This window comes from Miscanthus floridulus, chromosome 5 (genome assembly GCF_019320115.1).
Source record: "Miscanthus floridulus cultivar M001 chromosome 5, ASM1932011v1, whole genome shotgun sequence".
Lineage (NCBI taxonomy): Eukaryota > Viridiplantae > Streptophyta > Magnoliopsida > Poales > Poaceae > Miscanthus > Miscanthus floridulus.
Window position 1 is genome coordinate 64,001,296 of NC_089584.1, and position 23,340 is coordinate 64,024,635.

At 49.5% G+C, this 23,340-nt stretch overlaps 1 pseudogene; it reads left to right on the forward strand.

The window, feature by feature from the left end:
* Positions 1 to 17,842, forward strand: part of LOC136454712 (ABC transporter B family member 11-like) — a 135,991-nt pseudogene extending 118,149 nt beyond the window's left edge.
* Positions 17,843 to 23,340: the final 5,498 nt, after the last annotated feature.

A 23,340-nucleotide genomic window follows, 5' to 3' on the forward strand; every position in this document is an offset into this window, starting at 1 on the left:
TGCATGTAAACAAGCTAAGTCAGACAGTTTGATTGAATAACAGGATCAAGTGGTCAAGCCAAACATACCTGGACTTCCATCACCAGACGTTTTGCCGCTCGTTCAACTTTTAGGGTCTCTTTGACCTCTGGGATTTCCTCATGCATAACCCACTCGTTGTTCCGCCAGCGCGACACATATACATGTTGTCGTTTGTCTTGGGGACGGCCCAGGACCTCTTCTACTTTGTCTTCTTCAGCCTCTTGTTTAGGAAGCGGCGCTGGTCTGGAGTTTGTAGTCTCTGCGACCACTATGGCTTTCCCATAAGCCGTGGCATCGGCAAGCGTGCTCTATGCCACCTCCGGCTACTGCTCCACGGCTTGATCTAGTCCACTTGACGCCGACGTATCCCCCTTAGCAGGGTTAGTGCTCGGAGAATTTGTACTTGGTTCGGCTCTCTTCTCGACCAGCTGCTCGGGGACTGTCGTCTGGCCGCTCATCTGCTGAGGCTCCGGTGGAATTTCTTCTACAGGTTCCTCCATAGCCGGTTGCTGGGCAGTTCTCTCCGCCATTGCTGGCAAAGCCATGCCGCACCCGGCTAGCTGTTTGGGATTTTCGGTGGATGCCGACCTAATATATCAGAGATAAGTTCAAAAGACAACAGTATCCAATATAGATTGTAAGCTTACATCAAGGTTGCAAATACTTACAGCTTGGAAGCACGGAATGACGTGGCGAAGGAGCGTCTCTTCGACCGTGCTTGCTCCACGTGCTAGGCGGGTGCCACCGGGTCTTTTTCCACGACCAGTACCGGCGCCGGGGCCTGGTGCTCGACCCCTTTGCCGCTTGTACTCTACGTTGCAGTGGTCGGCGATGCGATCCCAGCTGGCACGGAGGAGCCACCCTGCTCCGTTGACTCAAGTTGTCTCCTCCTCTTTCGAGGAATGAGTCGGAAGATGTCTGCATCCTCTATTTCATCATCTGACAGTGGGAAGATGGCCTGACGACGTTTGCTGGCCACCGGCCGCTTGCCAGCAGCCCTGGCTGTTGCCTCCTCCCCAACCCCAAGTACGGCCCAGTCGATGTCTTCGGCCCTGGCACTAGTCTAGGCGGTTGGGCCGACAACTTGTGGCCAATCCACACTAGGGGGTGAAGACACAAACACTGCTGCCCTATCACGACCATTACTCTAGGAAACATAAAGACGACAACACAGTAAATTTTTGTTACAACATGACTCTACAGGTACAAGGCAGCATAATTTACCTTTGGGGGAGGTCGGGCCAGCTTGAAGACATGCTCGTTGTCGCTTAACCTGACATAATTCGGATCAGCTAAGTTGAATAGCTCTCCAATCCTGGCTTTGATTTCTATCTTGTCGAGCGCCTCTTTCCTGGTCCTCGTTGGATCTGCGCTACCCTGGTATTCGTAGCCCGGATGTACCCTCCTCTGGCAGGGCTGGATCCTTCGGCTGATGAAGTTCCCAACCACGCTTGGACCATCCAGTTTCTCCCACGGGATCATCCCGAGTAGTTCTGCAATTTGTTCCAAGTGCTCGGGCTTCTCCGACCAGCTGTTCTTCTTCTCCAGAATGAACCCCACATCACACAGGGTGATCGTGTTTGGCTCTTCGCGGATGTAGAACCACTTCTTGTACCATTCATCCAGCGATGTGTTCCAAGGGCAGTGCAAGTACTGGGCCTTCATCCCGTCATGCAGATTGAGGTATATGCCTCTGGCTATCTTTGAGCCACTGCTCCCTTTCTTCCGCAGACAGAACAGATGACGAAAGAGGTCGAAATGGGGCTGGAAGCCACCATATGCTTCGCAAAGATGGATGAAGGTGGAGATGAGAAGAATCGAGTTGGGGTGCAGATTGCAAATCCCAATCTCGTAATACAAACATAGCCCCTGAAGGAAAGGGTGCACTGGAACCCCAAAACCCGCTTGAAGAAATTCTCAAAAACCACAATCTCACCTGGTTGTGGATCAGGGTAACTTTCTCCTTCCAGCGCACGCCATCCCGCGAGTGCCTTGTTATGGAGCACTCCCATGGTGACGAGGTCTTCGATGGTCTGCTCATTGCTCCTTGACTTCCACCACTCCTTCGCCATGACTCTAGCTTTCTTCTAGGAGTCCCTCTTCGCCATTAATCTGTCCTTGCTAAAGGGGTGGATACAGTGCAGGGGTGATTGGTGATGATTTCGGAGGAATAGGGTTTGGCAAGAGGAGGAAGAAGGCTGCAGCGGTGAGGGATAATGGGGATCGGTAAAAAATAACTTACCAGTTCTATATTATAAATAACCAAGAGTTCCGTCGTTTTGTCCGCCCGAGATTCTTGGGAGACGTGCGCACGTGCCGTAGACGGTTGTTTTCACAACCTCGAGATCTACGCCAATAAACGCGTCCCTTTGTTACCAGTGTACGCGCCTCTTCGTTGCTAGTGTGAGAGGGCCCACACTGATGCACCTCTTTACAGGTGCCAAGCGACTGTTTGCTAGAAAGGGCAAGAAGACAGTATGACGTGCTATACCTGTCTGCTTTTTTGACCAGACATGCATGATTGGACTTGACAGAATAAGAAGATAAATAAATACACCAAATAATAGTACAAGCGGCGTTCGTTTTTTTGCTGCATGTCTTGTGCTCAAGAACTGCCTAGACCACTACCGTGCTCGGGGACTGCCCAGACCACTTCCGTGCTCGGGGACTATCTAGACCATTGCCATGCTCGGGACTGCCCAGACCACTTCCATGCTCGGGGACTATCCAGACCACTACCGTGCTCGGGACTGCCCAGACCACTGCCGTGCTCGGGGACTGCTACGACCACTACCGTGTTCGGGGATTACTATCATGCTCGGGAACTGTCCCGACCACTACTCGGAGATTGTTCTCCTCGGCTACATGTGATTTGTACTCACATACAGTTGAGAGACATTTGTTTAGACCTTGCTACAAGGCTCATACTTCGCCTTCCAGCAAGCCCGGGGACTACATCGGTACAATGCACCTGCCGGTGCATCTTGTATCGCCTGTACGACGATTGGGTTCTCAACTTAACTAGGAATTGTTTTTAGACCCTGGCACCACGTGCCTACGTCACCTACTACCAGGCTTGGGGACTAAGTGGGCACACTTCACCTTGCGGTGAATGTGTTTGTTTAATCGACCCTAATGCTTTGACTGATTAAACGGATTACTATCGTGCTCTGGAACTATCCCGACCACTGCTCGGAGATCGTTCTCCTCAGCTACATGTGATTTGTACTCACATACAGTTGAGAGACATTTGTTTAGACCTTGCTACAAGGCTCATACTTCGCCTTCCAGCAAGCCCGGGGACTACATCGGTACGATGCACCTACCGGTGCATCTCGTATCGCTTGTACGATGATTGGGTTCTCAACTTAACTGGGAATTCTTTTTTAGACCCTGGCACCACGTGCCTACGTCACCTACTACCAGGCTCGGGGACTAAGTGGGCACACTTCACCTTGCGGTGAATGTGTTTGTTTTTCAACCCCTACGCCTCTGATGATCAAGGATGCTACGCTTCAAGATTCACTTACATTTCTTTTCAGAAATACAAGTGGGCACACTTCACAGGATGGAAATCTTTTTCTTTTTTCTTAAGAGCACCATACATTCTTCAGACAACCTACTTCTCCGGCAACAACGGTGGTCAGAAATGTCAAGGACTCAAGCTTTACTATTTGGAGAAGGTTAAAATGGCGTGTCGCAGCATAATACATGGTGCTCGGGGACTAGCTGTGGGGGTATTATCCCCTATACCCTTACAGCTAAGATTGGGTCGGCCCGGATCAGTGGGTTTGGTCCACCAAAAGACAACGCGTGGCCCGACCAACCTGTTTGGAGTCCCGCGCAAGGAGTCAAGACAGACTTGGCGATCAAGCAAGATCTTGGTCGGTTAGAATAGGAATCCTTATCCGGTCACCTATAGCAATTGTAACTGACTAGGATTAGTTTCTAGATCTGTAACCCTACCCCCCGGACTATATAAGGCGGGCAGGGGACCCCTCTAAAAACATCTCTCATTGACATACAACAATACAATCAGACGCAGGACGTAGGTATTATGCCTTTTTGGCGGCCGAACCTAGATAAAACCTCGTGTCTATCTTGCGTCACCGTCTTGTTTGTGGCTTGCGCATCTGTCTGCCGACAATCTACTACCTTGGGCATACCCCTAGGTAGACTGCCGACCATATTTCATCGACAGTGGAGGACTTCTCCCTCCGCCTATAGTCACTCATCAGCAAGTTGTGGAGCCACGACATCACCATCGACAAAGAAGACGTGGTCTCCATGTACCTCCACTCCGTGCCAGTGAAGTACAACCATATCGCTCTCTTTATAGAGATGATACTGGACTTGTCCACCCTCACCATTGAGGATGTGACAGGCCATCTGCGGGCAGTGGACAAGCGTATGGAGCAAGCCACAACAATGATGGACATTGGCAAGCTGCTACTGATAGAGGAGGAGTGGGCTACACGGATGAAGGAGAAGTAGTCTGGGGAAGCCTCCTCTAGCCATAGTGGCGATGGCAAGCACCGCAGCAAGGCTTCTTTAGAGAAGAAGAAGAAGAAGAAGGTTGACTCCAATGCCTGTCGGTGCTACAGAAACATGGGCCATTGGGCAAAGGAGTGCCCAAATTGTATGTAGGAGAAGAAGGCTAACGCTCATTTAGCACAGGCTGATAAGGATGATGAGGCCACTCTCCTGATGGTGACGTTCTATGCACTGCATGTTGTTGATGCCAAGGAGAAGGGAGAGGTGATGGTGGTGGAAGGGCACGACAAGGCTCTGAAGGCTGTCAACCTCGATGAACCGCGCGCCCAAGTCCACCTCGGACATGTGGGCGGTGAGCAGGAGTAGCGATGGTACCTGGACTCCGGTGCCAGCAACCACATGATGAGCTCCAAGGAAGCCTTCTCCGAGCTCGACGGCAATGTGACCAGCACGGTGAAGTTTGGTGACGGCTCAAGGGTGGCGATCCAAGGGTGTGGCGCCATCATCTTCAGGTGCCAGAACGGCGAGCATTGCGTGCTGATGGATATATATATTACATCCTATAGCTGCGTAAAAGCATCATCAGCATTGCCTAGCTGGATGAGCACAGCAGCGAGGTACTGATCAAGGACGGCATCCTCAGGATTAGGGACTAGGAGCAACGGCTTCTTGCTAAGGTGAAGAGGTCCCAGAACTGGCTGTGCTTGCTCAACTTGAAGGTGGAGCAGCCCATTTGCTTGGCCACTCGGCACACCGAGGAGCCATGGCTGTGGCATGCCTGGTTTGGTCATCTCAGCTTCGACATGCTCGATTAGCTGGAGAAGATGGTTCGAGGGCTGCCCCACATCAAGCACGCTGGTGAGCTATGTGATAGCTGCCTGGCCAAGAAGTAGAGGAGGCTATCATTCCCAAAGGCGACCAAGTATAGTGCGGCGGACGTTCTTGAGCTCATCCACAGCGATCTCTACGGGCCAATCATGCCAGCCACAAATAGTGGTCAGCGGTACTTCCTCCTACTCATGGATGATTGCAGTCACTATATGTGGCTACAACTCCTGACAAGCAAGGATGAGTCAGTGGAGGTGATCAAGAAGTTCAAGGCACACGCGGAGCCAGAGAGTGGCAAGAAGCTACGCGTGATGCGGACTAATCATGGTGGCGAATTCACTTTAGTGGAGTTCACTGCGTACTGCATGGATCAGGGTGTGGTGCGACACCACACCGCACCATACTCGCCACAGCAGAATGGCATAGTGGAGTGGCGGAACCAAATGGTGGTTGGCATGGCTCGATCCATGATCAAGGCCAAAAGCATGCCAACAAAGTTCTAGGGGAGATGTGGTGACCATGGCAGTGTTCATCCTCAACCACATGCCCACAAAGGCCCTGAAGGGCATGATGTCGTTCGAAAGCTTGGTATGGGCGCAAGCCAAGCGTGTCCTTCCTCTAGACATTTGGCTACATCGACCATGTTAGGAAGATGAAGCCGGTCCTCACCAAGCTAGAGGACAGGAGCACACCAATGGTGCTCCTAGGCTACAAGGAAGGTACTAAGGCGTACCGACTCTATGACCCACACAGAGGCAAGGTGGTCATCTCGCGTGATGTCATGTTCGATGAGAAGGCAGCCTAGGACTGAGACAGTCTGGGCATGGGGGAAGCTGGCGGCTTCACCAGCACCTTCGTCGTCGAGCACTAGGTCATCCACGGATGGTGGAGATGCTGGAGAGGAGGTACAGATCACTCCAGCAACAGAGCCAAGCACTCCTAGGGCAGTGCTGAGCACTCTAGGAGTGGTGCCAAGCGATCCGGTAGTGGTGCCAACCACTCCAGGATGGGTGCCGAACACTCCCATAGCAGAGCTGAGAGGCCTTGCAGTGGTGCCGACCAATCCAAGACTGGTGTCAAGCACTACTGCAGTGGTGCCAACCACTCTAGGAGTGGTGATGAGCGGTCCGAGAGTAGTGCCGAGCACTACAGCCGGGGTGCCAAGCACTCCAGGTGTTGTGCCAACCACTCCGGCGGAACAAGGGACTCCATCGACGCTGATCGAGTTCGCCTCACCTCCAAGCGACATCACTGAGTTCGTGGATGCCTTCCACGATGGTGAGGAGATGCGGTTCCATAGGCTAGACGACATCGTCGGCGGCATAGGGTCCTCAGGCCTGGCGGGTCGGCTGCTCAATGACCCAGAGCTGCTTCTCTCCAGTGCAGAGGAACCACCCACGTTCACGCTGGCCGAGCACGATGCAAATTGGTGACGGGCGATACTGGAGGAGATGAAGAAGATCGAGGAAAATGAGACTTGGGAGCTCGCGATCCACCTCTAGGATGTCGTCTGATCGGTCTGAAGTGGGTGTACAAGGTCAAGCGGGATGAGCGCGGCGCCATTGTCAAGCACAAGGCGTGCCTCATCGCCCGAGGCTTTTTCTAGCGTGAGGGCATCAACTTCGAGGAAGTCTTTGCACCGGTAGCACGCATGGAGTCTATTCGACTGCTGCTAGCTTTGGCAGCAGTGAAGGACTGGCGTGTCCATCACCTAGACATAAAATCGGCCTTCCTCAGTGGCGAGCTGGTGGAGACGGTCTTCGTCAGGCAACCTCTGGTTTTTGTCATCAAGGGAGCGGAGCACAGGGTGCTCTAACTGCGCAAGGCGCTCTACGAGCTGCGGCTGGCCCCACGAGCGTGGAACACCAAGCTTGACGCCACGCTGGGTGAGCTTGGGTTCACACTGGTGTGCAACCGAGCACTACACACAGCGATAGGGGAAGGAGGAGCTCGTTGTCGGCGTGTATGTGCATGACTTGATCATCACCGGTGCGTATGCGGAGGACATCGACAGCTTCAAGCGTGAGATGGCGACTCATTTCTGAATGAGCGATCTCAGGTGCGCTCTCCTACTACCTGGCATTGAGGTGAGACAGGGGAAGGAGGCACTCACGCTCGGTCAGAGCGCGTATGCCTCGAAGCTGTTGGAGCAGAGCGGCATGGCTAAGTGCAAGCCATGCGTGACTCTGATGGAGGAGGCAACTAAAGCTGACGAAGACCTAGTACTACAGCGAAGGTAGATGCAACACTCTACCAGAGCATCATCGGCGGTCTGCGCTACCTAGTTCACACGAGGCTGGACATTGCGTTCGTCGTGGGCTACTGTCAGCCGCTTCATGGAGGATCCCTGAGAGGATCACTGGGCCACGGTGAAGCGGCTGCTGTGCTACGTCAAGGGGACAGTGGATCAGGGGATCGTCTTCCCCAAAACCGATAGAAGTGGGCTATAGCTCACTGTGTTCAGCGATGCAGACATGGCGGGGGACATCGACGGACGGCGGAGCACCTCTGGTGTGCTCGTCTTCCTTGGGTCGGCTCTAATCTCATGGTTGTCACTGAAACAGAAGGTGGTGGCACTATCCACGTGCAAGGCAAACTACGTGGTTGCGGCCACAGTGGCATGCCAAGCTGTGTGGCTGTGTCGGCTGCTGGGCGAGCTGACCGGTGTGGAAACTCACCCACCAGCACTGATGTTGGACAACCAGCCCGCCAACATCCTCGCGAAGAATCCGGTTCTCCACGACGGAGCAAACACATCGACGTAAAGTTCCACTTCCTCAGGGACTATGTTGATGGAGGGTAGATCGTCATTGAGTTCGTCGAAACTGGCCGGCAACTCGCGGATGTCCTTACCAAGCCGCTCGGCCATCTTTGATTCACGGAGCTGAAGAAGATGATTGGCATGGTGGAGGTTTTAGGGTTAACAGCAGGATTAGGGGAAAGAATTGTAAAGTAATCTGCTGCTCTCCCTCTATACGTGCGGCAGGGGCAGGACGCTGAAAGGGCTCCCCTGCTGCTGCACTATAGCCACGGCAGGGGCAGACGCCGAAAGGCTCCCCTGCCTGCACTGTAGCCACAGCAGGGGACAGGCGCCAAAGTCAGTCCTGTTGTCACATCTAGTCACTGTAGCAGTATGGTAGCCTAGCATGTCTGTGTTCTAGGATTAAATGGGTAGAGTTGCATATATAGCTTTTCACTGCAACTCAGTAAAGAGAGAGAGTTCAGTTTTGTCATCTCCTCTGTAGCTCTGGCCAACGCTGGTGCATGAGTTGTGTATGTGTGCGCGCACTCTGTTTTCCCTCCCTCTACTACCTCCAGCCGTAGTACGTGTGGTCGGCAACGACTGTGAACAGTTGACTCACCCGTGCGGGAAATCTCGGGGCCAACATTATCCAGATCTATCAGTAGTAAACCAAGAAGCCAAAGTTTGTCTAGGAATTCTAGCGGTAAAATCTCTGCCACTTGTGGGCTTAGTGTTAGGCACTCTTTGTTGCTCCACTTCGAATGCCTGATCCAACAGAATTTAATGATGCTCTAGACTTAGAGGAGAACGCACAGAAAGTACAAAGTGCTTTGAAGAAAGCTCCAATCGGTAGACTCTTCTATTTGAACAAACCAGAGGCTTCTGTTCTTGCACTTGGTTCTATAACTGCTGCAATGGTTGCAGTCCAATTTCCTATATTTGGAACATTGGTTTCAACTGCAATAAAGTCCTTCTACGAGCCGGCAGAAGAACTACTAAAGCACTCCAGGTTTTCGGCAATCATGTTCGTTGCACTGGGCGCTTATGCTTTTGTTCTCAATCCAATAGTGAACATCATGTTCGGAATAGCAGGTGGGAAAGCTTGTGGAGCGTGTACGGTCAATGACCTTCCAAAGCATAATGCAGCAAGAGATCAACCGGTTTGATAAACCTGAACACTCAAGGTATGTATATCCATTTTCTGATCAAGAACATGTTATGTTCCATCCTAGGCTAGGTTTGGATGCAAAGTATCTTTGGATTTTTAGAAGAAGATCACTATTTGTAAAATACTTTGTCCTTGGAGTGAGTATTAACCATTTTCTAGCATTAATTTTCTTAATAGGAGGAAAATAGTTGATATGCTCACGTGATTAAGTTTGGTAACACCACGAAAGTCATGTAATTGTCGACCTAAAGGTAGACTATAATACATTATTGTCCTCGCAACAAAAAGAATAGCATTATTATTGGCATATTGCTCTTTTGGCTCCAAGAATATTCTGTGTGAACCATATCTTGCATGGGTTTCAGTTATATTTCCAACAGTACAAAAATTAGGAATTATCTAGATGAACAGTTATGAATGCTTCTTTGCATGAAAAATACAGTTATGAATGCTAGTTTGTAGGTACGAGTTTCAATCCTACTGATGCTCTAATTGTTAAGCGACTTGTCGGAGACACCTTATTATTTAATATCCAGACTATATCAACTATCATATTAGCCTTCACTATAGCAATGGTGGCCAACTGGAAGCTGGCAATGGTGGCCAACTGGAAGCTGGCACTAATTATCACAGTAGTCGCTTTACTATAGCAATGGTGGCCAACTGGAAGCTGGCAATGGTGGCCAACTGGAAGCTGGCACTAATTATCACAGTAGTCGTCCCTCTGGTGGGTTTCCAATCTTTTGCTCAGATGAAGCTACTAGTAGGTCTGAACAGAAACGCAAAGGTACATGTAGCTCACTAGTCATGAATATTCTTAATACAATTATTTGTTGCGAGTATATCTATATTTGTGTAATTATTTGGTGGAACGCAGTTGAAGTATGAAGAAGAGAGTCAACTCGCAACTGATGCTGTTGGCGGCATCAGAACTGTGGCAGCATTATGTGCCGAGAAGAACGTGATGGAGATGTATGACAAGAAATGTGAATCTCCAATAAGAGAAGGAATAAGGGAAGGTGTTGTTGGTGGCTTGGGTTTTGGCTTCTCCTTCCTTGTATTCTACTTTGTGTATTCTCTGTGTTTCTATGTTGGCGCTCATTTCGTTCAGCATGGAATCGCGACATTTCCTGAAGTGTTTAGGGTGCGGACACATTTACCCATATATTCTGCATGCATTGATCTGTTTGTCTGGCATGTGCAGTAGTATTTGGTTAACTGATCGAGAGGTTTTCAGGGTCTTCTTTGTTGGTCCACAGGATCACCGGTTCAGGTGAGTTGATCACTCACCAGTCTTATCGAGCATCTGATAGTGTTGTCAAGCATCCACTGGCCATGCCGACTACGAACAAGCGTTGTTCTGTCCTCATACACTATGGTTAGAGGTTGAAGAAGAGGAAGAACAGAGCATACACACAGTACAAGACATCAGCATTGGCCGAAGCCCTGTATGGGAGATGACAAATCTGAACTCTCTTTACTGAGTTGTCGTGGTAGTCTATTTATACAACTATATCCATCTAGTCCTAGTACAGTGCACTATGCTTGTAACAGTAACTAGATAACATACAGGGCTGACTATGTGCCGGCCTCTACATGTGGCTACAGTGCTGCAGGTGAGCCGTGCGGCGCCTGCGCCTACAACGGCTACAGTATCACAACAGGGGGCTATTTCGGCGCCACCTTCCCTTCCTATGTTCACACAAGGAAAGCAGTAGATTATTCTAACAATTCTTCCCCTAATCATACTGCTATCCCGTGTACCCCCTCTATGCCGATCATCTCCTTCAACTCCGTAAGTCGAAGACGTCCAAGCGGCTTGGTGAGGACGTCCGCGAGTTGCCGACCAGTTTCGACGAACTCGATGACGATCTGCCCTCCATTGACATAGTCCCTAAGGAAGTGAAACTTCATGTCGATGTGTTTGCTCCGATTATGCAGAACCGGATTTTTCACAAGGACGATGGCGGGCTGGTTGTCCACCATCAGTGCTGGTGGGTGAGCTTCCACGCCGGTCAGATCGCCCAGCAGCCGGCGCAGCCACACAACTTAGTACGCCACTGTGGCCACCTGCTACATACTCTGCCTCGCATGTAGATAGCGCTACCACCTTATGTTTCAGTGATAGCCATGAAATTAGGGCCGACCCAAGGAAGACGAGCACGCTAGAGGTGCTCCGTCGTCGATCGATGTCCCCCCGTCATTGTCTGCATCGCTGAACACAGTGAGCTCATCTTGATCCACCGTCCCCTTGATGTAGCGTAGTAGCCGCTTCACCGCAGCCTAGTGATCCTCTCTGGGAATCCTCCATGAAGCGACTGACGTAGCCCACGGAGAACGCAATGTTCGGCCTCGTGTGAACTAGATAGCGCAGACCGCCGGTGATGCTCCGGTAGAGTGTTGCATCCACCTTCGCTGCGGTGCTGGCCTTCGTCAGCTTCAATCGCTCCTCCATCGGAGTTACGCATGGCTTGCACTCAGCCATGCCACTTCACTCCAACAGCTTGGAGGCATGCGCGCTCTGACCGAGCATGAGTTTCTCCTTCCCTTGTCTCACCTCAATACCAAGGTAGTAGGAGAGTACGCCGAGATCGCTCATTCAAAAATGAGCTGTCATCTCGCGCTTGAAGCTGTTGATGTCCTCCATGCACGCGTCAGTGACGATCAAGTCATCCACATACATGTCGACGATGAGCTCCTCCTTCCCCTGTCGCCGCATGTAGAGCACGTGCTCGGTTACGCACCGCTGAAACCCAAGCTCGCCCAGCATGGCGTCAAGCTTGGTGTTCCATGCTCGTGGGGCATGCCGCAGCCCATAGAGCGCTTTGCGCAGTCGGAGCACCCTGTGCTCCTCTCTCTTGACGGTGAAACCTAGAGGTTGCCTGACGAAGACCATCTTCACCAGCTTGCCGTTGAGGAAGGCCGATTTAACGTCCAAGTGATGGACGCGCCAGTCCTTTGCTGCTGCCAAGGCTAGTAGCAAATGGGCCGACTCCATACGCGCTACTGGCGCAAAGACCTCCTCGAAGTCTATGCCCTTGCGTTGAACAAAGCCTTGGGCGACGAGGCGTGCCTTGTGTTTGATAATGGCGCCGAGCTTGTCCCACTTGACCTTGTACACCCTACTTCAGGATGATCGGACGGCATCCTATAGGTGGATCGATAAGCTACCATGTCTCATTTTCCTCGATCGCCTTTATCTCCTCCAGCATCGCCCGTCGCCAGTTTCTATCCCGCTTAGGCTAGCGCGAACGTGGGTGGTTCCTCTGCACTGACAAGCAGCAGCTCTACGTCATTGAGCAGCCGACCAGCCTAGTCCTAAGGGTCCTGTGCCACCAACAATGTTGTACAGCCTGCTGGAACCAGCACCTCCTCACCTTCGTGGAAGGCATCCACGAAACTCAGTGATGTCACTTAGAGGTGAGGCGAACTCGATCAGTGTTGACTGGAGTTCCCTGTTTCGCCGGAGTGCTCGGCATAGCACTTGGAGTGCTTGGCACCCTGGTTGCAGTGCTCGGCACTACTTCTGGACAGCTCGTCATTACTCCTGTAGTGCTCGGCACCACTGTAGGAGTGCTCAGCCTCAGTCTTGGAGTGGTTGGCACCACTATAAGACGTCTTGGCTCCGCTATGGGAGTGCTCGACACCCGTTCTGTAGTGGTCACCACCACTACAGAACCTCCCAGCACCACTCCTGACGTGCTTGGTATCCCTCTAGGAGTGCTCGGCACTCCTCCTAGAGTGCTCGGCATCCCTCCTGAAATGCTTAGCACTGCCCTAGGAGTGCTTGGCTCTACCGCTGGAGTGCTCGGCACTCCTCTTGGAGTGCTCAGCACCTCTTTCCCCAGTGTCTCCACCACCGTGAAGACCAAGTGCTCGACAACGAAGGTGATGGTGAAGCCGCTAGCTTCCCCCATGCTCAGACTGGTCTAGTCCCAAGCTGCCTTCTCGTCGAACACGACGTCGCGTGAGACAAGCACCTTGTCTCCATGTGGCTAGGAACACCATCGGTGTGCTCCTTGGTACCCTCTGCGTAGCCTAGGAACACCATCGGTGTGCTCTTGTCCTCCAACTTGGTGAGGTTTGGCTTTGTCTTCCTGACATGGCCGATGCAGTCGAATGTTTGGAGGAAGGACACGCTCGGCTTGCACCCATACCAAGCTTTGAATGGTGTCTTGCTCGTCAGAGCCTTGGTCGGAGAGCGATTGAGGATGAACACCGTTGTGGTCACCACCTCACCCCAGAACCTTGTTAGCATGCCTTTGGCCTTCATCATGGATCAGGCCATGCCAACCACCATCTGGTTCCACCTCTCCACCATGCCATTATGTTGTGGCAAGTACGGCGTGGTGTGGTGTCGCACCACATCTTGATCCACGCAGTACGTAGCGAACTCCATCGAAGCAAATTCGTCGCCACGATCAGTCCTCAGCACGCAGAACTTCTTGCAGCTCTTGGCCTCCGCGCGCATCTTGAACTTCTTGATCGCCACCGCCGCTTCGTCCTTGCTCATCAGGAGTTGCAACCACATATAGTGACTACAATCATCCATGCGCAGGTGGAAGTATCACCGACCATCGTTTGTAGAAGGCATGATCGGCCCATAGAAGTCAACGTGGACGAGCTCGAGAGCATCCTTCGTGCGATACTTGGCTGCCTTTGGGAATAGTAGCCTCCTCTACTTCTCGACCAGGCAGCTATCACATAGCTCACCTCCGTGTTTGATGTGGGGTAGCCCATGGACCATCTTCTCCAGCCGACCAAGCACGTCGAAGTTGAGATGTCCGAACTGGGCATGCCACATCCATGGTTCCTCGGAGTGCCTTGCCGCTAGGCACACCGGTTGCTCTACCTTTAGGCCAAGCAGGTACAACCAGTTTAGGGACCTCTTCACCTTGGCAAGAAGTCGCTACTCTCGATCCCTGATCCTAAGGACTCCATCCTTGATCAGTACCTCGCTACCACGCTCATCCAGCTGACCAATGCTGATGATGTTGGAACACAACTGTGGGATGTAATATACATCCATTAGTATGCGGTACTCCCCGTTCTAGCACTTGAAGATGATGGTGTCACACCCTTGGATAGCCACCCTTGAGCAGTCACCAAACTTCACCGTACCGGTAACATCATCATCGAGCTCGGAGAAGGATGCCTTGGAGCCCATCATGTGGTTGCTGGCACCAGAGTGTAGATACCACCACTGCTCCTGGTCGGCGCCCACACTTCCGAGGTGGACTTGGGCGCGTGGTTCATCGAGGTTGATGGTCTTTAGGGCCTTCCCAGGTCCTTCCACCATTGTCGCTGAAAGCTCTAGTTTGGTTTTGGTTAATTGATGAAACCCTAAGTGCTAACCTAGTTTATCAAAGTGATTATGAGATAGGTAGCACTACTCCAAGTAATGAAGTAATGGTGAAGATCATGATGATGGTAATGGCATGGTGATGATCAAATGCTTAAACTTGGAAAAGAAGAAAGAGAAAAACAAAAGGCTCAAGACAAAGGTATAAATAGTAGGAGCCATTTTATTTTAGTGATCAAGACACTTAGTGAGTGTGATCACATTTAGGATCGATAGCCGTACTATTAAGAGGGGTGAAACTCGTATTGAAATGCGGTTATCAAAGTGCCACTAGATGCTCTAACTCATTGCATATGCATTTAGGATCTAGTGGAGTGCTAACACCCTTGAAAATGTTTGTGAAAATATGCTAACATATGTGCACAAAGTGATACACTTGGTGGTTGGTATATTTGAGAAAGGGTTAGAAACTTCACTGGTGGAGTGTTCGCCCATAGAGTGCGAACAGTCCGATGGTGCCACCGACGCTCTATACAGAAAAGACAGAGGTCAATGTAAGTGACCGGATGCTGGCAGTGACCGGACGGTGGGTGAGTCTGGTCGGGCATGACCGGACGCATCCGGTCGTGATTCTTCGCTTCTGTATGCTTACTGAAAATGATCGGACGCTGAGGTCCTATGTCCGGCCACTTCGAAGCAGCACGTCCGGTCACAACTTAAATGTACTAATAACCATTGAGATTGGGCGATCAGCATTTGAAGTAGGGGACATGTGGCACATATCGTGCGACCGGTCCGGTTGATCTGATCTGCGCATCCAGTCGTCCCATTTTTCAATGGACTGAGAAGCCAACGGCTCGATTTTGTGGGGGCTTCTATTTAAGCCCCATGGCCGACTCAAGCTCACCTTCTTGGCCATTTGCATTGACATAGCAACCTTGTGAGCTTAGCCAAAGCTCTCCCACTTATCTCCATCATTGATCCATCATCAGTGTGAGATTGAGAGAGAATCCAAGTGCATTGCTTGTGTGATTGCATCTAGAGGCACTTGGTATTTATGTTTCGCTGTGGGATTCACTTGTTTCTCTTGGTGGTTGCCGTCACCTAGACGGCTTAGAGCAGCGAGGATCGTTGAGTGGAGGTTGGTGATTGTCTCTGGCTCCGATCGTGGTGACTGTGAGGGGTCTTGTGCCTTCCCCAGCGGAGCGCCGAAAAAGTAACTCTAGTGGATTGCTCATGTCATTGCGTTATCTCACTTGTGGGTAGGTTCTTGCGGTGTCTAATTATGTGGACGAGGTTCGTGCAACACCTCTTAGCCACCGAACTACTAAGTGTTGGTCGACACAACGGGGACTAGCGTATCGGCAAACACGTGAACCTCGTGAGAAAAATTGGTTGTCTCTTGCCCTTTGGTATTCTCCCAGTGATTGATTTAGTATTCATCTTGTAATTGGTTCACTCCTCTACACGGTGGTATAATCACTCTACTCACTCATTTATATTCTTGCAAACTAGTTATAGCAAGCTGTTTAGTGTAATTAGAATTGAGAGCTTGCTTTGTTGTTTTAAGTTCATCTAGTGGCGCTCTTTAAGTGTAGCAAGTGTGAGAGCTCTTAGTGAGTAGTAACATAGTAAATTATGTGTCTAGTGATCATAGCAACTAGAATTATTGGATAGGTGGCTTGCAACCCTTGTAGAGCTAGAGCAAGTTTGTATTTCGCTATTTGTCATACTAATCAAATTGCTCTAGTTGATTTGTAAATTTTTTAATAGGCTATTCACCCTCCCCTCTAGCCATATTAGGACCTTTCAGTCATCTCTTTCCTCTTCTCGGCCTTAACGTCGTGCAGTTGCTCTGATACCACTTGTTGGCCCATAGGATCACCTGCTCTGATGAGTCGACCATTCACCAGTCTTGCCGAGCACCCACTAGCCATGCCGACCACGAACAAGCATTGTTCGTCCCCACACACTATGGCTAGAGGTTGAAGAAGAGGGAGAACAGAGCATACACACACAGTATAAGACACCAGCGTTGGCCGAAGCCCTATATGGGAGATGGCAAATCTGAATTCTCTTTACTGAGTTGCCGTGGAAGTGTATTTATACAACTCTATCCATCTAGTCCTAATATAGCGCACATGTTGTAACAGTAACTAGATAACATACAGGGCTGACTCTGCGTCGGCCTCTGCATGTGGCAACAGTGTTGCAGGTGAGCCGTGTGGAGCCTGCACCTACTGCGGCTACAGTATCACAGCAAGTGACCTTTTCGACGCCCTCTTTCCTTGCTGTGTTCATAAAAAAAACAGGAGATTATTCTAACATTCTTCGTATTGGTTTTGGGGACCGGTGTGATCTCTCGAGTCAGCGCTTTAGGTGGATACACCAATAAGGCTATTGATGCGGCCATCTCCATGTTTGAAATTCTTGACTCCAAATCCAAGATTGATTACAGCAACGAGGAGGGGTGTGACCATTGCAAATGTGAGAAAATGTGCGCTTCAAGTATCCCTTGCGACTGAATATTCAAATATTCAAGGATCTGTCCCTGAGCATTCCTTCCGGGAAGGTACATATAGTTTCTTATTGATCATCAGAAGAGGTTAGAATAAATTTAATTTGAGTACCATAAATATATTATCCTTGCATTGCAGACTGTTGCACTAGTTGGGAAGAGTGGAAGTGGCCAAGTCCACAGCGATTGCGCTCCTTGAGAGGTTCTATGACCCTGATTTCGGCAACATCTTTCTCGATGGTTCGGAAACTCAAGGTTCGACTGCAAGTTGGCCTAGTTGGCCAGGAGCCGGTGCTATTCAACGACACCATCCGTGCCAACATAGCTTATGGGAAGCAAGGCGAGGCATCCGAAGAAGCTATCGTTGCCGCTGCTGAAGCCGCCAATGCACATCAGTTCATCTCTGCCTTGCCTGACGGGTACAACACCATCGTCGGAGAGAGGGGAATCCAGTTGTCAGGTGGGCAGAAGCAACGTGTTGCCATCTCGAGGGCCACCGTGAAGGACCCTAGAGTGCTGCTACTGGATGAGGCAACGAGTGCACTGGACGCAGAGTCAGAGCGGGTGGTGCAGCAAGCTCTAGACACGGTAGCCATTGGTAGGACAACGGTGGTGGTTGCGCATCGCTTGTCAACAATCAGAGGCGCGGATATCATTGCTGTCCTTAAGAATGGTACCATAGCTGAGAAAGGCAAGCATGAAGAGTCGATGCAGTTGAAGGACGGAACCTACGCTTCGCTTGTTCAGCTTGGCTCTGCATCCGCATGACCTCATGCATGGAGACATGGACCTAGACACTATATACCTGTTTGCGATAGACTGGCATCGCCTTGACTACTCCACTACATAATAATATGCAAAAGCTAAGGGTGCTACTCAAGCTTCTATTAATTCCTATAGTCCGGTTCATAAGAATCTGAGTCTACAACTACAGCATGTACCATCCATGTATGTTTGTAGAGAACTTCATTCAATGTGCTTAAAATTTAATTAGCATGTTATTCAAACACTATACATGTTTCACATAGACAAGGAAGGGTTGAACATAGCCTTAAATAGTTACTCCTTCCGTCCCAAAATAAGTGTAACACCCTAAAATTTTACTCTTTTCAAATAGTTTAAAATGATTTAATTATGCCTCTATATATGCATTCAAATGTAGGGGATTAATAATTTTTATCAAATTAAAAGCAACTATAAGGATAGATATATGATGATGCATTCATTCTGTTGCATATTTATTTTTTTATTGTTTGGTTTTGAGCAAAACTCAAAAAGATTCAAAATTCTATTGAAAATGCATTTGAAAAATTGTTTAAGAAAAAGAAAAGGATTTCATCCTTCCCCCTCACTCCTTTGGGCCTGGTGGCCATCTCCCCCTCTCGGCGCAGTGGCCCAGCCTGCCCTCAGGCCCAGATCGGCCTCCTCTCTCCCTTCTCGCATGGGCTGCAGCCCAGCAACTAGCAGTAGTCGCAGCCCGCGACGCCTCCCCTCTCTCCACGCCACTGCTAGGTGGGACCCACATGTCGGCGCTACCTTCTACATCCAGCCGACCGTCCCTCTCGATCCGTCATCGCCGGCCACCGCACGACCGCGGCTGCCCGCGTGACCAGGCCTCTGCCGTGCAGACCGAGTAGCCCCGCGGACCAAGCCGTGCCAATCCCCGGTCCCGCTCCCCAGATCCAATCTGAGTCCGTCCCTCTCGTTCCGCGCAATACCGAGCCAGCCGCCATTGTCACTTCGCCGAGCGCTCTCCACCACTCCGCTCCGCTCCCCCCCCCTCTGCTCTTTTCAAGTGAACAGGGAGCCTCACGCTCTCGCCCATCTCCACCCGGCTGCTCCTCACTCTCTCTCCCGCGCTGCCACCGCCGCAAGCCATTGCCTAGCTCCCGATCTGCTCCGCCGCCCTTAACCACCCCTAGCGCAACCACCGTCCTCGATTCGATCCCAGCAGCGCTGTCGCGAAGGCCGAGCTTCGCCCTCCGTCCTCGATACCTCCGCCTGCCATTTCCCCGTCAAATAGAGCAAGCCGACTGAGCTTCTCCAGAACGCCGCCGCCCTCCTCTCCGGGCTGCTCACCGCCCCCGTCCGTCCTCTGTTCACGAAACTACCCTAGGTGAGTTCTTCGGGCAGCCCTCTCCCTCACCGTGCCATTCTCTTGGCTATCCGCGACCGGAGACGCCGTCTCGGCAAACTCCGGCGAGGAGCAGAGCTCCCAACCATGGCTGCCGCCGCTGGGGACTACTGTGCCAGGCAAGCCCAAACCCCAAATCAAACCTCAGCCACCCATCATGAGATTGACTGGTGCGGATTAGAACATACCCCTTACCCCGCCCATTTTTCTAAGAGCCCCCGAGCTTTCCTGTAATCTACCCACGATCCAGATGACCCCACTAGTCAGCCAGTTGTTCGCCCTGCTGTTTTGCTATTAGGCCCATGAGCTGTGCCATTATAGAACCTGCAGTCCACTCCAGTTTTAAAATCTAATTTTTATTTATTCTAATTCGTATATAGTTCACGTTATTTACAAAACTGCCATCCGAGACCTTATAAAACCCATACCTCCTCTGTTTTAAATCCGATTTGAGTGGAATTCACGCCTAAACATTTTTTCACTGTTGGTGTACTATTCTAATTATAATTCTTGTGTTGCTTCGTGCATGATTGCCTATGGATGCTTATATGTTGATGTATAATCGAGTATAGACGGTGAGCAGTACTTCGGAGATCAGGAGCAGTATTTTGAAGACCAGGATCAGCATGATCCTTTTGAGCAAGGCAAGTATAGCATGGGATCATCCTTGTTGTCCTATTCACCTTAATAACATTTAATCATATGCATGTGTCTACCTTGATATCCATAGAAATTTATCCTAGTTATCTTGATATCCTGATTCCTTGATACCTTGGGAAGATATGCATATGGCCGGTAGCTGATGCTAGTGCTCAATTATTTATAATCATGAACTATAACTTGATTAATGAAATATCCAACGAAAAATAAAAGATGCTTTTTATCAACGTGAATTAAAGGGTGAGAGTATTTGGCTTTACACATGATGCTCTTTGTAACACCCCAGGTGTTTGCCTTCCACATTTGCACTTGCATTTCATGAACATGAGCATCATTCATTCATTCATAAGCTTATATCACATGAAACATGATTTTGAAACATTGCAACATGTTGCATATTTCATGTGTGTTGTTCCTAGTATGAAATGAAAAGTGTGCAACACTTAAGTGCAACATGTGCCACTCACTTTAGTGAAATATGGTTAGTTCATACTATGCAACAAGATCATGAAACATGTGAAACATGACTATGAAATAGATGTAACATTTCATGTGTTTTTCATTGTTTCAGTACATATGATGCTTGATTCTTGTGTGACCTAGGTGTGGTGTGACTAATAATTCTCTTAAACAACTTAGTGACACCTAGAATGTCAATTGGAACATTGTTCATATTGATCATGTTGCCTAAATAGGATTTCAAAAAGTGGTTTGACTTGTTTTGACCCCTAAACCCCTTTTGTTTGACTGTTTAAAAAGTGTAGCTTAGGATATTTGCATGTCTGAGCAACCTAAAACAAAGTTGTAGCAAATTTGATATGGAACAAACTTTGTTTAGAAGTCAAGTCATGAAAATGTGCACAACATGTTCAAAAAGGACCCACAAGTCAGTGTTGATGGTTGATTCAACACTTGAAAATTTTTCTAAGTCCTAAATGCAGTTTCAGTTTGATTGAGCCAACTTTGGCTTGATACAACTCATGATCCATGGAGAATTAGCTGTTGGTTTCTCAAGCATTGTTGGAGCCCTATCTTAACTCTACAACTTTCATGTACATTTCTTCCACTAACTCATCACGGTTTAAGAGATCAAACGTCGTCAAGTCTCACTGTCAGTCGTCACCATGGAGCACTGAATCAAAAATTCAGATCGCTACAGTGACCCGACCGTTCAGACCTTCACCGCCGCGTGGCGCCGCGCGTCGCCGGCCGCCTGACCGCGCAGGCCACGCGCCATGGCCGGCCTGACGCCACTGTCCACCACAAAGCCCACGCCCTGCTACCCTCTGCACGCGCTCTGCCTCCTCCTTCACTTCTTTGCTCGCCAGAAGCGCCAAAGCGGAGCCACCGCCCCGCCATTGTCCCGCCAAGCTCGTGCGCGCTCGCCGTCGCGTCCTGCCTCGCTCCAGCTAGCCGGAAGCTTCGCCTTGCTTAGCTCCATCATCTCCACCAACTTGTAGCGTCAAATCGACCATAGGTGAGGACCCTTGGCCAGTTTTCCCACGCCGTAGCCACGGCCATACCTCGCCGGAGTTGCGGTTCGTCGTGGCCAGTGCATCACCGCACCCCTCCTTCTTCCCTAGCCTTCGTTTCATCTTCTCTAGCACGTGTAGTTGCTCTAGAGATGATGCTACCGACGAAGCCAGTCCAGCCGAGCCGAAACACGGCCGCGCACCGCCGTGCCATGGTCGCCGCCGGTGACCTCCCATGGCCACGCTCGAGCACTTCACCACAGCCTGTAGCGGTAGCATAGGTCGGTCCGCCATGATCCCAGGAAGCCTACGTGCACCTTAACTGGGCATTTGGCGCCGTACTTCGCCGGAGCTCCGCCATGCGCCATGGCCGAGCCGCCGTGTGCCATGGCCGACGTACCGAGGGTTCGGTAGAGGTTGAAGCGAAGGCATGGATGGGTGCGCATCATTGTGGGAACACGCCGGTGCCGTCGGTTTCACCGGAGGAGTCACCGTCGGCGAGCAAGACCACCGCCGCGACATCAAACGCCTTCTCCCCTGTTTTTGTCTCACTGACAAGCGGGTCCAGCTGACAACCGGGTCCCACTGTCAGTGACTGCTTGTTCCATAGGAAAGTTCAAATTTCTAGTTTTGAATGCTGTTTTGTAAATTTTGTAACTCCAAATGTGTAGATCCAAATGGTGTGATTCAAATTTTGTTAGACTCAAAGTGAGGTCTAGTATTTAAGAAAAATATGTCTTGAGCACATGATGTAGAAATTTTGGCTGAATTAAATAGGAACTTGAAAGGTGTTTTTGAATGCATGCAAGCTTGTTTAAATCATATCTTGAGTTTCTGTGATCCACAAATTATGAAATTTTGTGGGTAAGCTAGTCTTGCTTAGTAGAAGCTCTGGTTAAAATTTGAGAGTCATTGCATGTATAGTTTTTGAGTTATAGATTTTCCTTTTATCATTGATGGATACTTGTATGAATGTTTGTAAATTATCTAGGAATCCTATGACCATGAAACTTGGTGGGTAGTATCTTAGTACCATAAGGATGCTAGGAAAAATATGAAATCTATTGCTTGACACTTTTCACTAAGGTTTCCTAATTATGCCATTTTAAGCCATTATGCCTTATCATTTTTGTGTAGATTGTTATACTTACTCAAATGGTGTGAAATTTTTATGGTAGTCTACTTAGAGCATGTAGTATCTACTGCAATTTTTGTAGATTTAATGGTGTATTTTTCATATATGTTTACCATTTCCTCTAATTAATTAAATAAATTAAGAAAGGTATTAAAAGAAATGTTTTGGTGATGAACACCCTACCTTCTGGTATTCTTGTGATATGTGTAATAAGTGAGTAGAGTTAGTTTTGTCCAATTATTTGTTTACATCATAAGTTAATAATTATTTCGTTTGCATTATGTCCCTCTGGACAGATCTGGGAACTTTAGAAAGTTCCCCATGATATTTTGATTTGCTATGAATGCGATGAATACAAGAGTTGTGGATAATTTACGTGTCTAGCTCCTATCAAAATTTGAGGGCATTTGGCCCAGTGGTTTAGAAACTACAGCTGTTTAAAGTTAGGTTCCAGTTTTGCTTACTCTCTGTCTTGGGAGGACAGAGTTCTGTTGATCAAAGAATTCAACTTGGTAAAGTGTTGAATCATGCTTTGAGGTCTGAAAATGAATTGTAGACAATTTCATAAGCTTTCCAAATTGTCTTGTTGCATGTCATTTGGATTTATAAATCTCCAGTTATGGCTAGTTACTGTACCACTACATAGTCTTCATTTTGCTGAAATACAAATGCTTGAGTGTATGCTTGATGCAATGTTCCCGTTGATTGTTTAGGGGCTAGCCTAACTTGAGAATATGCTTAGGTGTAGGTGCTAGGTCATTAACTGAAGATGAGCAATTATACATTAGGTTGTATAAACTTGGTAAGTAAAAGTGATTTGAATAGGGCTTAAGTTGGATTATGCAAACTACAGCGAACATGTGCA